Genomic DNA, 6281 nt, shown 5'->3' with positions numbered 1-6281 from the left:
TTCCAGTTACAGCAGTGAGAAATGGATGGTGAAATTGGGACATCCACTAATTTTCTATAGTTTTCATTCTTCAGTTGCACTAGTTCCAGAAGTGAGAAATGGATAGTGAAATGGACACATCCACCAATTATCTAATTTTTCAGTCTTCAATTACAGCAGTGAGGATTGGATGCTGTAATTGATACCTCCACTCTTTTATTATTATTATTATTATTATTATTATTATTATGAACAAGGTACATGTATTTATTTGTAGCTTCTGAGTACATGCAAGGAGTCAATTCAAACTATCTTACATGAACTATAGTTAAAATTAGTTGTTTAAAAATTTGCGAACGATGTGACATGTTTGAAGGATGACACTCTTTTGGATCTTGAGTCTTGCAGTTTTGTTCACTTCAAGTCTCTCAAGATTTTCTTTAAAACATTTTGATGTTACGCCTTCACTCGAAATGACAATCGGAATGATAGTGATGTTGGTCAGTTTCCATGTTCTTTTCATATCTTCTTTCAGCTCTTCATACTTTATTATTATTATTATTATTATTATAGGTGTAGAGGCAAGAGCCCCAAAAGATGGGTTAAGGTCCGATAAGTCAAAGCATTTTGACACTACGACTATGAAGATTCGAAAAGGGAAAAAAGCCCGAGGTGGGACGGGGCCGGGCCAACTCGACCCCCCTTAAATACGGCCCTGATACGAATGGATCAAAATCATGCTCTAGGCTCTCTTTCCCTCTAAGTAAATAGAATACGAATATATCTGCCTACCCTGTTTATAATAGGTAGAATAGAATAGCATAAAAAATGATAAGGTGTATGTATGTAGGTAGTTGATAAAAATCATGCTCCCGACAGGCTAGTCTGAGCGGAAATAAAACCATTCACGCGCCTCTCTCCGCGATAAACTTGGCAGGGCGCACGACAGTTCTAGAAATTCTCAGAACTCCCCAACGCTTGCATTTTTCCAATCGAAATCTCGAGAATTTTCGATCCCAAAGCCCGCGTCTAGTGGCAAAGGTTACCTGATGCGATTTTCGTGCCACTTTTCCTTGACCATACGATAAGCCGAGGGTATTGCAAAGGCCATGACCATAACACCTTGAAAAGCAGATCATCTGATCGTGAAAATTCTCCCATAGTCAGAGGCGAATGGCGATAGCACTTCTTTTAGGATAGGAGAAAGCCAGTCGTTCCGAGAAGGGCGAGACTAAAAGGGGGAAATGCCGATCCCATATGAAACTGGCAAAATGATAAAGAAAAAAAAGTTCCGGAAAATACCTACTTAACTTTTTTTTTGAAGTTTGATAGAGGGACCTGTAACTGCTAAGGTCTTACGTTAACGAAAGCGAAGAAGAAAGACAGAATAAGAGAAAGCAGAAAGCCAGCCGTTCCAAGAACTAACCTTACGTATTCTCAGACGCGGGCATTATTAAATCGTCCTTTGACCAGATAGCAAAGGTCTTTATTATTAGGAATTTATTTATTTGATTAATTTATTTATTCATCATTTACATGTGACAACTGATAAGCTGATAAAACAGGTGATTAAAAACAGAAGGTAGGTATGGATCAGAGGTCTTATCATTTTTATCAAGGAAATATTTTATCACGAAATTATTATTATTATTATTATTATTATTATTATTATTATTATTATTATTATTATTATTATTATTATTATTATATTATTTATTATTATTATTATTATTATTATTATCAAAGATTGTGTTTATTTCCAAAGAGTCAGAAAGATACTTTTCATTTTCAGTCTTAGCTGTGACAAAATGATGACCTAGTTGAATTGCCATTCACATTGCCAGCCCTAGTTAGCTCGGAGAGGGTAGTGCGTCTGCCTTTGTAAGCGCTAGGGTCGCGGGTTTCGTTCCCACCCGGCGGGCCGAACTTTATCCTAGACAGATAAAGGCTCGTTCTCGGAACGGCTGGCTTTCTCCAATTCTGTCTTGCTTCTCTCTTCGCTTTCTCGAACGATGAGATTCATAGCAGCTTACAGTTCCCTCTGTCAACTTTAAAAAAAAAAAAAAAAAAAAAAAAAAAAATAGAAAAAAAAGACCGACGCAATGACGGCGTAGGTAGGTATCTAGACTGGCAAGGGAAATGTTTGAAAATTAAAAACAAGAATTGTTTTTCTGCTATCTTGTTTTTCTGCTAAGAGATTGACGCGGACTATAATGAGTAGATATAAATAATGAGCTGTCTAGATCTTCAGATCTCCAAATAGGTACCAGCTAGGTAGGTAGGTACGCACTAAATAAATAAATGAAAAAAAAAATGATCAAAGGTAGGTACATATTTTTATCTTCTGTACTTAACCTTTGCATTCATATTCACTGGAGTGTCTCAAAATACGGAATTGGTTTGGGCTAATTATCAACCTAAAATACCTACAGGGTGTCTAGAATTTGATACTCTCCTCCTATACTGTTTTCTTTCTAACTTCGCTTTCATGTAACCTTTTTTTTTTTTTTAAAAAAAAGAGGTTTGACAGAGGGAACTGTAACTGCTATGGTCTTATCGTCCCGAAATCGAAGAGAGAAGGAAGACAGGATAGGAGAAAGCCAGCCGTTCGGAGAACGAACATTATCCCATCAGGATAAAATCCGCCCCGGGCGGGAATCGAACCCGCAGCCTAGCGCTTACAAGGCAGACGCACTACCAACTAAGCTAACTAGGCTGGCTGAAATCAAGTAGATAATGGAGGAGTTGAAATTGGGAAAATATTATTAATAAAAGGTCGATTCCTACGTAAAAAGTTGTGAAAAATCCAAATATGAGTCAAAACTTCGAAAAAGTAACTTTAAAAGGTCGAAAATTCAATTTTTAATTGCCGCAATTGGGAAAATATTATTAATAAAAGGTCGATTCCTACGTAAAAAGTTGTGAAAAATCCAAATATGAGGTCAAAACTCGGAAAAAGTCACTTTAAAAGGTCGAAAATTTAATTTTTAATTGCCGTTCTATTGAAAAAGTTCAAAGAGTTGTGATGTCAGATTTCGTCAAAATGCGCAGAAACGCTTGCGCACAAACAAACGAAGCGGGAGTCATGAATTCTGACGTCATCGCGCCTACGGGAGCGTATGCCGTGACGTCAAAGTTCACGATTTACCGGTATTTTTTAAATCGATTTATCTCGGGATCTAGGCTACGGGAGCGTATGCCGTGACGTCAAACTTCACGATTTACCGGTATTTTTTAAATCGATTTATCTCGGGATCTAGAACGGGAGCGTATGCCGTGACGTCAAAGTTTACGATTTACCGGTATTTTTTAAATCGATTTATCTCGGTATCTAGAAGTTGTAGAGGAAAAAAAAAATTCCGTTGGTCCTCATTTTTCCTGCTCTATGACTTTGAAACATTACCCAAGTAAGCGCAACTGATCTATTGCAATGTAATTATTGCATCCATTTTTTTCCTCATTTTCCTCGCATCTCGGTCACAATTTGTTGACAAAATCTAGATGCTGCCATGTCTACGAATTGGCAAGTCTGTTTCTATCTCTAAATGCGCAGTTAAGATTCATTAGGTCTCAAGCTCTCAAGTCAGTAATTAACAGATTTTAAGTCTTAGATCCGTAATTATTAGGAGATTTTGTGTGAGGCATTGTCGTCACCTATTGTCACGACTTCCTCATTTAACGAATGTTATTATTGTTATTTACGCTCATCTCATTCAGAGTTGGATTAACATCACTCCTAACTTGTTGGATTAACCTTCATAACTATAGCTAATCTAACTAGTTAATTGGTGAACTATTAGAAATCACTCGGAAAAAGACCCTGACCCTCTATGAAGCTCCGAAATAAACGAAAAAGATTTTTTATATATGCAACATCCGTGGCCGAATGAGTGGATATCACCTATCACATATGTCTGTTTGACCCGATCCTTAAAAGTGTCTATAAAGTTCTAGACACCCTGTAATCCACTAAGGAAGACTATGAAATCAACTAGAGACTTCCAATGAACTAGAAAAGTCCAGTTGATAGTGAATAACCGAGTTGATAATGCAAGGTAGTGCGCCAGCCAAGCTCTCGACCTTTGATAGAGGTACGGACGCAAAACAAAAAAATCTGGTGTGAACATCACACGACACTTTCCTTATCCTATTGAATGGTGCTTATTTGGGTGTTCTGTTGTAACATTTACAATATCTCTAACCGTTTAGTCGATATCGCTGAAAACCCCCAAAAAGAGGTCTTTTAACATTCTTGGTTGTTCTGCTCACCCATTCAATTATCCTTGGCCTTTAAATTGCCGGGGATTGGGGGGGGGGATGGGATATACGCCAGAGGTCACCTATCCCGATTGAATACTAAAGTTAAGCAACGTTGCGCGTGGTGGGTATCCGACACCCTGTATGAATTTCGAGGAAATTTTTAGCAGATTTCCTCGAAACGTTTTGAAAGCGATAAGAAGCGTTCATAACACAGTTCTTCCTTATGAATGAATTTTTATTTTTACAAAAAAAACGCACGCACACACACACACACACACACACACACACACACACACACACACACACACACACACACACACACACACACACACACACACACACACACACACACACACACACACACACACACACACACACACACACACACACACACACACACACACACACACACACACACACACACACACACACACACACACACACACACACACACACACACACACACACACACACATTATTTTTACAAAAAAAACACACGCACACACACACACACACACACACACACACACACACACACACACACTTTTATCTGCCTTTGTGCCAGTCAAGCGACTGCCTATCACTTTGATTTCTGGGGCCAGCCTAGTTAGCGCGTCTGTCTTGTAAGCGCTAGGTCACGGGTTCGATTCCCGCCCGTGCAGGATTTTATCGTAAACGGACAATGTTCGTTCTCGGAACGGCCGTTTTTTCCTTATCCTGTCTTCCTTCTCTCTTCGATTTCGGGACGATAAGACCTTAGTAGTTACAGTTCCCTCTATCAAACCTCCTAAAAAAAACATGCTTTTCCCTGCCTTGGTAGCAGTCGAGCTAGGTACTATCAGTTTCATTTCTGGGTTAAGATGTTAAGGAGGACTTTAACCAAAAGTTTCGTGTCGCATCCTTGTCACATTTGAAAGATACATACCAAATTTCAAGTCTCTAGCTCTTACCGTTCTCGAGATATATTTTGTTTACAGACAGACAGAAGGACAGACAGACAGAAGGACAGACAGACACACGGACCAATGGCTGAAACTGTGTATTTCGGCTCTAGGGACCTCAAAACGTGTTTTGGCACTAAAAACTGACCATCGAAAATTTGACCCGATTACATTACTTTCCTTCCTATAGGATAAGGAAAGTAAAAACATCAACACACGAGTCACACGACCAGGAATATTATTTTTAGACTTCATATTACTATAATAGGTTCAATCCGGCCTCACGTGAAGAGACCTCTATTCCTCGTTTAGACTTATACTTTTTTTTTGCCTCGGTAGCGTAGTGGTCAAGACGCTCGCCTGGTAAACAGGAGGGCGTTGGTTCGATCCCAGCCGAGGCATGGAATCTTATCCTCATTTATTTGAGATTTTGACCACATAATAATGGAGCTCTAAAGGTTAGGTAAAATATGGAACTGAAGAAAGAATAGGGGAAAATAGAGAAGGAAAAGATGGCAAAAAATAAAAAAAGAATGAGTTAATGAGATGCTGTTTACTCTTGTTTAGACCTTTTTACATTTCATTCATTACCTACAGTAAGTACTGGGACCTGGAGACCGACATTCAGGCCGACTTTCAGAAGCAAAGAAGGAGCTAGCTGACTAAAACCGGCCCTCTGGCCTCCTGAGACAGCAGAATTTCACAACATTGCGAGCAGCCTTGGTTTAGTTCAGGTATTAGCGTCATAGCCCCTGTGTTGCTTAGGAAAATGACGGTGGTATTAGAGCAGTGGTTCTCAAACTTTTTTGCATGGCGCCCCCTTTGGGCATATTCTCATTTTTTTATGGTTCGAAGCCCTCATAAGGTGAAACAGTAGTGATAATAAGCAGGGTAGACTAACTTCTGACAAGAATTAATCAATCTTAACATAATTAAAATACCTTGAAATAACAAAACGGAAAATTGAATCTTTGAGAATATTTTTCTAGGCGTTTGATATACATATGATTACGCTGGACGTAGGTATCTCAAGATACTAGAGTTGGAGACTAAGTGCCTGGTAGGTAATTTTGGTATAAATTTGATTTTTTTTTTTTTTAT

This window comes from Diaphorina citri, unplaced genomic scaffold, assembly GCF_000475195.1.
Source record: "Diaphorina citri unplaced genomic scaffold, Diaci psyllid genome assembly version 1.1 scaffold3110, whole genome shotgun sequence".
NCBI lineage: Eukaryota > Metazoa > Arthropoda > Insecta > Hemiptera > Psyllidae > Diaphorina > Diaphorina citri.
The sequence above is the reverse complement of the archived record's forward strand: the minus strand, read 5'-3'. Positions refer to the sequence as shown.